The sequence below is a fragment of the Ambystoma mexicanum genome, unplaced genomic scaffold, assembly GCF_040938575.1.
Source record: "Ambystoma mexicanum isolate Mex_15411 unplaced genomic scaffold, UKY_AmexF1_1 Mex_scaf66, whole genome shotgun sequence".
Classification (NCBI taxonomy): Eukaryota; Metazoa; Chordata; class Amphibia; order Caudata; family Ambystomatidae; genus Ambystoma; species Ambystoma mexicanum.
The window spans coordinates 161319-173708 of NW_027182484.1; the positions used below are offsets into that span (position 1 = coordinate 161319).

Here is a 12390-nt window from a genome sequence, read left to right on the forward strand (position 1 = left end):
AAAAGGACAGTTTTCAGCATTCAAGGGTTTAACTCAGTGGTAGACCGTAGGAGTGCAGTTCAAGAAGTCCCTGTTTCATAACCATATACCCTCATCAATAGATCCTGTTAAAATGTTTTTCAACCCAATGTACTGTAAGAAACAATAGGATATATCATCATTTCATATACAAAACAATATACAATTGGGTTTAACTATGCTCTTAGCACAAAATCAACAAACTGCAGTAGAGAAGCAGTTACATTTTGCAGAATTTGTGCATTTGACAAAAGATTTTTTTTCCATGTTCCAAGATCTACATGTGATACGAAATGTATGATTTCTTGCAATGGAAACCTCACTGTATTTTACCAAGGCAGATAAAGGACATCCTTCGCACCCCATATACTTATAAGGAGGGTTTGGTGGCTGAAAATGCATTGCTTTGATGGTGATTGCATGTTGCTTGCACTTTGTACATATTACAGAATTAATAAAGGTGAACATTTCAGAAATGAGGGTATAGCGCAGGGGTAGAGCATTTCACTGCAGATCAAAAGGTCCCTAGTTCAAATATGGGTGCCCCCTTGTCTAACTGTTTTACCTGTAGAAATATTTTTTTAATGAAATAAATTGAAGTAAACATTTACAGGTTTATAGTCAAAATCTCGAAAAGTAAAATCTCGAATAAAAAAGCACGAATTAAAAATCTCGAAAAAAGAAAATCTAATTTTTTTTTCAAAATGGGGCGGTTACCCCCCAACCCCCCTTTTTTCATTTTTTTTTATTTTACCCTTTTTTTTACTTACCTGACCCCAAAAACCATATAAATAAATAAATAAATAAAAAATTCGATATTTTTTTTTGTTGAGATTTTTATTTCGTGCTTTTTGTAATTCGAGATTTTATTTTCGGTATTTTGACCGACCACCACATTTACAATCTTAGCATTTTATGTAATGAGCAACACATTTCTACATTTCAAATACTCCTGATCATCACCTGAAACATAGGGTAAACACCATTAAGCTGTTTAGGATTTCTTCATATGATACAAGCTGTGTTTTACATTCACCCAAGTTCTACTGGTAATATTATCAGTTTGAAATAGTCCATTGGAAGCTCATATGAATGTTATAAAACTGTGGTGGAAACCAATAATATGCGCTTAATTAAATGTATTAATTTCTACAGCTGACCAGAAGTGCACTGATGTCATTAGTTCTACAAGTTCCATACAGTCACCTACTCTATCACCTTTTTAAAAAAGGGCATTTTTCAGCATTCAAGGGATTAACTCAGTGGTAGAGCGTAGGAGTGCAGTTCAAGAAGACCCTGTTTCATAACCATATACCCTCTTCAATAGATCCTGTTAAAATGTTTTTCAACCCAATGCACTGTAAGAAACAATAGGATATATCATCATTTCATATAAAAAACAATGAACAATTTGGTTTACCTATGCTCTTAGCACAAAATCAACAAACTGCAGTAGAGAAGCAGTTACGTTTTGCAGAATTTGTGCATTTGACAAAAGTTTTTTTTCAATGTTCGAAGATCTACATGTGATACGAAATGTATGAATTCTTGCAATGGAAACCTCACTGTATTTTACCAAGGAAGATAAAGGACATCTTTTGTACCCCTTATAGTTATAAGGAGGGTTTGGTGGCTGAAAATGCATTGCTTTGATGGTGATTGCATGTTGCTTCCACTTTGTACATATTACTGAATAAGTAAAGATGAACATTTCAGAAATGGGGTTATAGCTCAGGGATAGAGCATTTCACTGCAGATCAAGAGGTCACTAGTTCAATTCTGGGTGCCCCCTTATCCAACTATTTTATCTGTAGAAATATTTTTTTAATTAAATAAATTGAAGTAAACATTTACAATCTTAGCATTTTATGTAATGAGCAACACATTTCTACATTTGAAATACTCCTGATCATCACCTGAAACATAGGGTAAACACCATTAAGATGTTTAGGATTTCTTCATATGATACAAGCTGTGCTTTACATTCACCCAAGTTCTACTGGTGATATGATCAGTTTGAACTAGTCCATTGGAAGCTCATATGAATGTTATAAAACTGTGGTGGAAACCTATAATATGCCCTTAATGAAATGTATTAATTTGTACTGCTGACCAGAAGTGCTCTGATGTCATTAGTTCTACAAGTTCCGTAGAGTCACCCAGTCTATCAACTTTTTAAAAAAGGGCAGTTTTCAACATTGAAGGGATTATGTCAGTGGTAGAGCGTAGGAGTGTAGTTCAAGAAGTCCCTGTTTCATAACCATATACCCTCTTCAATAGATCCTGTTAAAATGTTTTTCAACCCAATGCACTGTAAGAAACAATAGGATATATCATCATTTCATATACAAAACAATGAACAATTGGGTTAAACTATGCTCTTAGCACAAAATCAACAAACTGCAGTAGAGAAGCAGTTACATTTTGCAGAATTTGTGCATTTGACAAAAGATTTTTTTTCCATGTTCCAAGATCTACATGTGATACGAAATGTATGAATTCTTGCAATGGAAACCTCACTGTATTTTACCAAGGCAGATAAAGGACATCCTTCGCACCCCATATACTTATAAGGAAGGTTGGTGGCTGAAAATGCATTGCTTTGATGGTGATTGCATGTTGCTTCCACTTTGTACATATTACTGAATAAATAAAGGTGAACAGTTCAGAAATGGGGGTATAGCTCAGGGGTAGAGCATTTCACTGCAGATCAAAAGTCCCTAGTTCAAATCTGGGTGCTCCCTTGTCCAACTGTTTTACCTGTAGAAATATTTTTTAATTAAATAAATTGAAGTAAACATTTACAATCTTAGCATTTTATGTAATGAGCAACACATTTCTACATTTGAAATACTCCTGATCATCACCTGAAACATAGGGTAAACACCATTAAGCTGTTTAGGATTTCTTCATATGATACAAGCTGTGTTTTACATTCACCCAAGTACTACTGGTGATATGACCAGTTTAAAATAGTCCATTGGAAGTTCATATGAATGTTATAAAACTGTGGTGGAAACCAATAATATGCCCTTAATGAAATTTATTAATTTGTACAGCTGACCAGAAGTGCACTGATGTCATTAGTTCTACAAGTTCCATACAGTCACCCACTCTATCACCGTTTAAAAAAAAGGACAGTTTTCAACATTCAAGGGTTTAACTCAGTGGTAGACCGTAGGAGTGCAGTTCAAGAAGTCCCTGTTTCATAACCATATATCCTCATCAATAGATCCTGTTAAAATGTTTTTCAACCCAATGTACTGTAAGAAACAAAAGGATATATCATCATTTCATATAAAAAACAATGAACAATTGGGTTTAACTATGCTCTTAGCACAAAATCAACAAACTGCAGTAGAGAAGCAGTTACATTTTGCAGAATTTGTGCATTTGACAAAAGATTTTTTTTTCCATGTTCGAAGATCTACATGTGATACGAAATATATGAATTCTTGCAATGGAAACCTCACTGTATTTTACCAAGGCAGATAAAGGACATCTTTTGTACCCCTTATACTTATAAGGAGGGTTTGGTGGCTGAAAATGCATTGCTTTGATGGTGATTGCATGTTGCTTCCACTTTGTACATATAACTGAATAAATAAAGGTGAACATTTCAAAAATGGGGGTATAGCTCAGTGGTAAAGCATTTGACTGCAGTTCAAAAGGTCCCTAGTTCAAATCTGGGTGCCCCCTTGTTCAACTGTTTTACCTGTAGAAATATTTTTTTAATTACATAAATTGAAGAAAACATTTACAATCTTAGCATTTTATGTAATGAGCAACACATTTCTACATTTGAAATACTCCTGATCATCACCTGAAACATACGGTAAACACCATTAAGCTGTTTAGGATTTCTTCATATGATACAAGCTGTGTTTTACATTCACCCAAGTTCTACTGGTGATATGATTAGTTTGAAATAGTCCACTGGAAGCTCATATGAATGTTATAAAACTGTGGTGGAAACCAATAATATGCCCTTAATGAAATGTATTAATTTGTACAGCTGACCAGAAGTGCACTGATGTCATTAGTTCTACAAGTTCCATAGAGTCACCCACTCTATCACCTTTTTTAAAAAAGGGCAGTTTTCAACATTGAAGGGTTTATGTCAGTAGTAGAGCGTAGGAGTGTAGTTCAAAAAGTCCCTGTTTTATAACCATATACCCTCTTCAATAGATCCTGTTAAAATGTTTTTCAACCCAATGCACTGTAAGAAACAATAGGATATATCATCATTTCATATACAAAACAATGAACAATTTGGTTTAACTATGCTCTTAGCACAAAATCAACTGCAGTAGAGAAGCAGTTACATTTTGCAGAATTTGTGCATTTGACAAAAGATTTTTTTTTCCATGTTCGAAGATCTACATGTGATACGAAATGTATGAATTCTTGCAATGGAAACCTCACTGTATTTTACCAAGGCAGATAAAGGACATCTTTTGCACCCCTTATACTTATAAGGAGGGTTTGGTGGCTGAAAATGCATTGCTTTGATGGTGATTGCATGTTGCTTCCACTTTGTACATATTACTGAATAAATAAAGGTGAACATTTCAGAAATGGGGGTATAGCTCAGGGGTAGAGCATTTCACTGCAGATCAAAAGTCCCTAGTTCAAATCTGGGTGCCCCCTTGTCCAACTATTTTACCTGTAGAAATATTTTTTTAATTAAATAAATTGAAGTAAACATTTACAATCTTAGCATTTTATGTAATGTAGCATTTCTACATTTGAAATACTCCTGATCATCACCTGAAACATACGGTAAACACCATTAAGCTGTTTAGGATTTCTTCATATGATACAAGCTGTGTTTTACATTCACCCAAGTTCTACTGGTGATATGATTAGTTTGAAATAGTCCACTGGAAGCTCATATGAATGTTATAAAACTGTGGTGGAAACCAATAATATGCCCTTAATGAAATGTATTAATTTGTACAGCTGACCAGAAGTGCACTGATGTCATTAGTTCTACAAGTTCCATAGAGTCACCCACTCTATCACCTTTTTTAAAAAAGGGCAGTTTTCAACATTGAAGGGTTTATGTCAGTAGTAGAGCGTAGGAGTGTAGTTCAAAAAGTCCCTGTTTTATAACCATATACCCTCTTCAATAGATCCTGTTAAAATGTTTTTCAACCCAATGCACTGTAAGAAACAATAGGATATATCATCATTTCATATACAAAACAATGAACAATTTGGTTTAACTATGCTCTTAGCACAAAATCAACTGCAGTAGAGAAGCAGTTACATTTTGCAGAATTTGTGCATTTGACAAAAGATTTTTTTTTCCATGTTCGAAGATCTACATGTGATACGAAATGTATGAATTCTTGCAATGGAAACCTCACTGTATTTTACCAAGGCAGATAAAGGACATCTTTTGCACCCCTTATACTTATAAGGAGGGTTTGGTGGCTGAAAATGCATTGCTTTGATGGTGATTGCATGTTGCTTCCACTTTGTACATATTACTGAATAAATAATGGTGAACATTTCCGAAATAGGGGTATAGCTCAGGGGTAGAGCATTTCAGGGCAGATCAAAAGGTCCCTAGTTCAAATCTGGGTGCCTCCTTGTCCAACTGTTTTACCTGTAGAAATATTTTTTTGATTAAAAAAATTGAAGTAAACATTTACAATCTTAGCATTTTATGTAATGAGCAACACATTTCTACATTTGAAATACTCCTGATCATCACCTGAAGCATAGGGCAAACACCATTAAGCTGTTTAGGATTTCTTCATATGATACAAGCTGTGTTTTACATTCACCCAAGTTCTACTGGTGATATGACCAGTTTAAAATAGTCCATTGGAAGCTCATATGAATGTTATAAAACTGTGGTGGAAACCAATAATATGCCCTTAATGAAATGTATTAATTTGTACAGCTGACCAGAAGTGCACTGATGTCATTAGTTCTACAAGTTCCATAGAGTCACCCACTCTATCACCTTTTTTAAAAAAGGGCAGTTTTCAACATTGAAGGGTTTATGTCAGTAGTAGAGCGTAGGAGTGTAGTTCAAGAAGTCCCTGTTTCATAACCATATACCCTCTTCAATAGATCCTGTTAAAATGTTTTTCAACCCAATGCACTGTAAGAAACAATAGGATATATCATCATTTCATATACAAAACAATGAACAATTGGGTTTAACTATGCTCTTAGCACAAAATCAACAAACTGCAGTAGAGAAGCAGTTACATTTTGCAGAATTTGTGCATTTGACAAAAGTTTTTTTTCCATGTTCCAAGATCTACATGTGATACGAAATGTATGAATTCTTGCAATGGAAACCTCACTGTATTTTACCAAGGCAGATAAAGGACATCTTGTGTACCCCTTATACTTATAAGGAGGGTTTGGTGGCTGAAGATGCATTGCTTTGATGGTGATTGCATGTTGCTTCCACTTTGTACATATTACTGAATAAATAAAGGGGAACATTTCAGAAATGGGGGTATAGCTCAGGGGTAGAGCATTTCACTGCAGATCAAAAGTCCCTATTTCAAATCTGGGTGCCCCCTTGTCCAACTGTTTTAACTGTAGAAATATTTTTTTAATTAAATAAATTGAAGTAAACATTTACAATCTTAGCATTTTATGTAATGAGCAACACATTTCTACATTTGAAATACTTCTGATCATCACCTGAAACATAGGGTAAACACCATTAAGCTGTTTAGGATTTCTTCATATCATACAAGCTGTGTTTTACATTCACCCAAGTTCTACTGGTGATATGATTAGTTTGAAATAGTCCATTGGAAGCTCATATGAATGTTATAAAACTGTGGTGGAAACCAATAATATGCCCTTAATGAAATGTATTAATTTGTACAGCTGACCAGAAGTGCACTGATGTCATTAGTTCTACAAGTTCCATACAGTCACCCACTCTATCACCTTTTTAAAAAAGGGCAGTTTTCAGCATTCAAGGGATTATGTCAGTGGTAGAGCGTAGGAGTGCTTTTCAAGAAGTCCCTGTTTCATAACCATATACCCTCTTCAATAGATCCTGTTAAAATGTTTTCAACCCAATGCACTGTAAGAAACAATAGGATATATCATCATTTCATATACAAAACAATGAACAATTTGGTTTAACTATGCTCTTAGCACAAAATCAACTGCAGTAGAGAAGCAGTTACATTTTGCAGAATTTGTGCATTTGACAAAAGATTTTTTTTCCATGTTCGAAGATCTACATGTGATACGAAATGTATGAATTCTTGCAATGGAAACCTCACTGTATTTTACCAAGGCACATAAAGGACATCTTTTGCACCCCTTATACTTATAAGGAGGGTTTGGTGGCTGAAAATGCATTGCTTTGATGGTGATTGCATGTTGCTTCCACTTTGTACATATTACTGAATAAATAAAGGTGAACATTTCCGAAATAGGGGTATAGCTCAGGGGTAGAGCATTTCAGGGCAGATCAAAAAGTCCCTAGTTCAAATCTGGGTGCCTCCTTGTCCAACTGTTTTACCTGTAGAAATATTTTTTTGATTAAAAAAATTGAAGTAAACATTTACAATCTTAGCATTTTATGTAATGAGCAACACATTTCTACATTTGAAATACTCCTGATCATCACCTGAAGCATAGGGCAAACACCATTAAGCTGTTTAGGATTTCTTCATATGATACAAGCTGTGTTTTACATTCACCCAAGTTCTACTGGTGATATGACCAGTTTAAAATAGTCCATTGGAAGCTCATATGAATGTTATAAAACTGTGGTGGAAACCAATAATATGCCCTTAATGAAATGTATTAATTTGTACAGCTGACCAGAAGTGCACTGATGTCATTAGTTCTACAAGTTCCATAGAGTCACCCACTCTATCACCTTTTTTAAAAAAGGGCAGTTTTCAACATTGAAGGGTTTATGTCAGTAGTAGAGCGTAGGAGTGTAGTTCAAGAAGTCCCTGTTTCATAACCATATACCCTCTTCAATAGATCCTGTTAAAATGTTTTTCAACCCAATGCACTGTAAGAAACAATAGGATATATCATCATTTCATATACAAAACAATGAACAATTGGGTTTAACTATGCTCTTAGCACAAAATCAACAAACTGCAGTAGAGAAGCAGTTACATTTTGCAGAATTTGTGCATTTGACAAAAGATTTTTTTTCCATGTTCCAAGATCTACATGTGATACGAAATATATGAATTCTTGCAATGGAAACCTCACTGTATTTTACCAAGGCAGATGAAGGACATCCTTCGCACCCCTTATACTTATAAGGAGGGTTTGGTGGCTGAACATGCATTGCTTTGATGGTGATTGCATGTTGCTTCCACTTTGTACATATTACTGAATAAATAAAGGTGAACTTTTCGGAACTGGCTGTGTAGCTCAGTGGTAGAGCATTTAACTGCAGATCAAGAGGTCCCTAGTTCAAATCTGTGCGCCCTCTTGTTCAACTGTTTTACCTGTAGAAAAAAACATTTACTATCTTAGCATTTGATGTAATAAGCAACACATTTCTACATTTGAAATACTCCAGAAACATAGGGTAAACACCATGAAACTGTTTAGGATTTCTTCATATGATACAAGCTGTGTTGTACATTCACCCAAGTTCTACTGGTGATATTATCAGTTTGAAATAGTCCATTGGAAGCTCATATGAATGTTATAAAACTGTGGTGGAAACCAATAATATGCCCTTAATGAAATGTATTAATTTGTACAGCTGACCAGAAGTGCACTGATGTCATTAGTTCTAGAAGTTCCATACAGTCACCAACTCTATCACCTTTTTAAAAAAGGGCAGTTTTCAGCATTCAAGGGTTTAACTCAGTGGTAGAGCGTAGGAGTGCAGTTCAAGAAGTCCCTGTTTCATAACCATATACCCTCGTCAATAGATCCTGTTAAAATGTTTTTCAACCCAATGCACTGTAAGAAACAATAGGATATATCTTCATTTCATATAAAAAACAATGAACAATTGGGTTTAATTATGCTCTTAGCACAAAATCAACAAACTGCAGTAGAGAAGCAGTTACATTTTGCAGAATTTTTGCATTTGACACATTTTTTTTTTCCATGTTCCAAGATCTACATGTGATACGAAAAGTATGAATTCTTGCAATGGAAACCTCACTGTATTTTACCAAGGCATATAAAGGACATCCTTCGCACCCCATATACTTATAAGGAGGGTTTGGTGGCTGAAAATGCTTTGCTTTGATGGTGATTGCATGTTGCTTGCACTTTGTACATATTACTGAATTAATAAAGGTGAACTTTTCAGAACTGGGGGTATAGCTCAGTGGTAGAGCATTTGACTGCAGATCAAGAGGTCCCTAGTTGAAATCTGGGTGCCCCCTTGTTCAACTGTTTTACCTGTAGAAATATTATTTTAATTACATAAATTGAAGAACACATTTACAATCTTAGCATTTTATGTAATGAGCAACACATTTCTACATTTGAAATACTCCTGATCATCTCCTGAAACATAGGGTAAACACCATTAAGCTGTTTAGGATTTCTTCATATGATACAAGCTGTGTTTTACATTCACCCAAGTTCTACTGGTGATATGATTAGTTTGAAATAGTCCATTGGAAGCTCATATGAATGTTATTAAACTGTGGTGGAAACCAATAATATGCCCTTAATGAAATGTATTAATTTGTACAGCTGACCAGAAGTGCACTGATATCATTAGTTCTACAAGTTCCATAGAGTCACCCACTCTATCGCCTTTTTAAAAAAGGGCAGTTTTCAACATTGAAGGGTTTATGTCAGTGGTAGAGCGTAGGAGTGTAGTTCAAGAAGTCCCTGTTTCATAACCATACACCCTGTTCAATAGATCCTGTTAAAATGTTTTTCAACCCAATGCTCTGTAAGAAACAATAGGATATATCATCATTTCATATACAAAACAATGAACAATTGGGTTTAACTATGCTCTTAGCACAACATCAACAAACTGCAGTAGAGAAGCAGTTACATGTTGCAGAATTTGTGCATTTGACAAAAGTTTTTTTTCCATTTTTCAAGATCTACATGTGATACGAAATGTATGAATTCTTGCAATGGAAACCTCACTGTATTTTACCAAGGCAGATAAAGGGCATCCTTCGCACCCCATATACTTATAAGGAGGGTTTGGTGGCTGAAAATGCATTGCTTTGATGGTGATTGCATGTTGCTTGCACTTTGTACATATTACAGAATTAATAAAGGTGAACTTTGCAGAACTGGGGATATAGCTCAGTGGTAGAGCATTTGACTGCAGATCAAGAAGTCGCTAGTTCAAATCTGGGTGCCCCTTTGTTCATCTGTTTTACCTGTAGAAATATTTTTTTAATTAAATAAATTGAAGAAAACATTTACAATCTTAGCATTTTATGTAATGAGCAACACATTTCTACATTTGAAATACTCCTGATCATCACCTGAAACATAGGGTAAACACCATTAAGCTGTTTAGCATTTCTTCATATGATACAATCTGTGTTTTACATTCACCCAAGTTCTACTGGTGATATGATCAGTTTGAAATAGTCCATTGGAAGATCACATGAATGTTATACAACTGTGGTGGAAACCAATAATATGCCCTTAATGAAATGTATTAATTTGTACAGATGACCAGAAGTGCACTGATGTCATTAGTTCTACAAGTTCCATGCAGTCACCCACTCTATCACCTTTTTAAAAAAGGGCAGTTTTCAACATTGAAGGGTTTATGTCAGTGGTAGAGCGTAGGAGTGCTTTTCAAGAAGTCCCTGTTTCATAACCATATACCCTCTTCAATAGATCCTGTTAAAATGTTTTCAACCCAATGCACTGTAAGAAACAATAGGATATATCATCATTTCATATACAAAACAATGAACAATTGAGTTTAACTATGCTCTTAGCACAAAATCAACTAACTGCAGTAGAGAAGCAGTTACATTTTGCAGAATTTGTGCATTTGAAAAAAGATTTTTTTTCCATGTTCGAAGATCTACATGTGATACGAAATGTATGATTTCTTGCAATGGAAACCTCACTGTATTTTACCAAGGCAGATAAAGGACATCTTTTGTACCCCTTATACTTATAAGGAGGGTTTGGTGGCTGAAAATGCATTGCTTTGATGGTGATTGCATGTTGCTTCCACTTTGTACATATTACTGAATAAATAAAGGTGAACATTTCAGAAATGGGGGTAAAACTCAGGGGTAGAGCATTTCACTGCAGATCAAAAGGTCCCTAGTTCAAATCTGGGTGCCCCCTTGTCCAACTGTTTTACCTGTAGAATTTTTTTTTTAATTAAATAAATTGAAGTAAATATTTACAATCTTAGCATTTTATGTAATGAGCAACACATTTCTACATTTGAAATACTCCTGATCATCACCTGAAACATAGGGTAAACACCATTAAGCTGTTTAGCATTTCTTCATATGATACAATCTGTGTTTTACATTCACCCAAGTTCTACTGGTGATATGATCAGTTTGAAATAGTCCATTGGAAGATCACATGAATGTTATACAACTGTGGTGGAAACCAATAATATGCCCTTAATGAAATGTATTAATTTGTACAGATGACCAGAATTGCACTGATGTCATTAGTTCTATAAGTTCCATGCTGTCACCCACTCTATCACCTTTTTAAAAAAGGGCAGTTTTCAACATTGAAGGGTTTATGTCAGTGGTAGAGTGTCGGAGTGTAGTTCAAGAAGTCCCTGTTTCATAACAATATACCCTCTTCAATAGATCCTGTTAAAATGTTTTTCAACCCAATGCACTGTAAGAAACAATAGGATATATCATAATTTCTTATACAAAACAATGAACAATTGGGTTTAACTATGCTCTTAGCATACAATCAACAAACTGCAGTAGAGAAGCAGTTACATTTTGCAGAATTTTTGCATTTGACAAAAGATTTTTTTTCCATGTTCCAAGATCTACATGTGATACGAAATGTATGAATTTTTGCAATGGAAACCTCACTGTATTTTACCAAGGCAGATAAAGGACATCCTTCGCACCCCATATACTTATAAGGAGGGTTTGGTGGCTGAAAATGCTTTGCCTTGATGGTGATTGCATGTTGCTTGCACTTTGTACATATTACTGAAATAATAAAGGTGAACTTTTCAGAACTGGGGGTATAGCTCAGTGGTAGAGCATTTGACTGCAGATCAAGTGGTCCCTAGTTGAAATCTGGGTGCCCCCTTGTCCAACTGTTTTACCTGTAGAAATATTTTTTTAATTAAATAAATTGAAGAAAACATTTACAATCTTAGGATTTTATGTAATGAGCAACACATTTCTACATTTGAAATACTCCTGATCATCACCTGAAACATAGGGTAAA

The 12390-nt window shown here is 34.9% G+C and overlaps 2 non-coding genes across 2 annotated transcripts; both read left to right on the forward strand.

Annotated features, from left to right (window-relative positions):
* Nucleotides 1–3645: 3645 nt before the first annotated feature.
* TRNAC-GCA (transfer RNA cysteine (anticodon GCA)) lies at nucleotides 3646–3717 on the forward strand. Its single transcript has one exon. It is a non-coding gene; the product is annotated as a tRNA-Cys (tRNA).
* Nucleotides 3718–9317: 5600 nt separating this feature from the next.
* Nucleotides 9318–9389, forward strand: TRNAC-GCA (transfer RNA cysteine (anticodon GCA)). Its single transcript has one exon. It is a non-coding gene; the product is annotated as a tRNA-Cys (tRNA).
* The last annotated feature ends 3001 nt before the right edge of the window (nucleotides 9390–12390 follow it).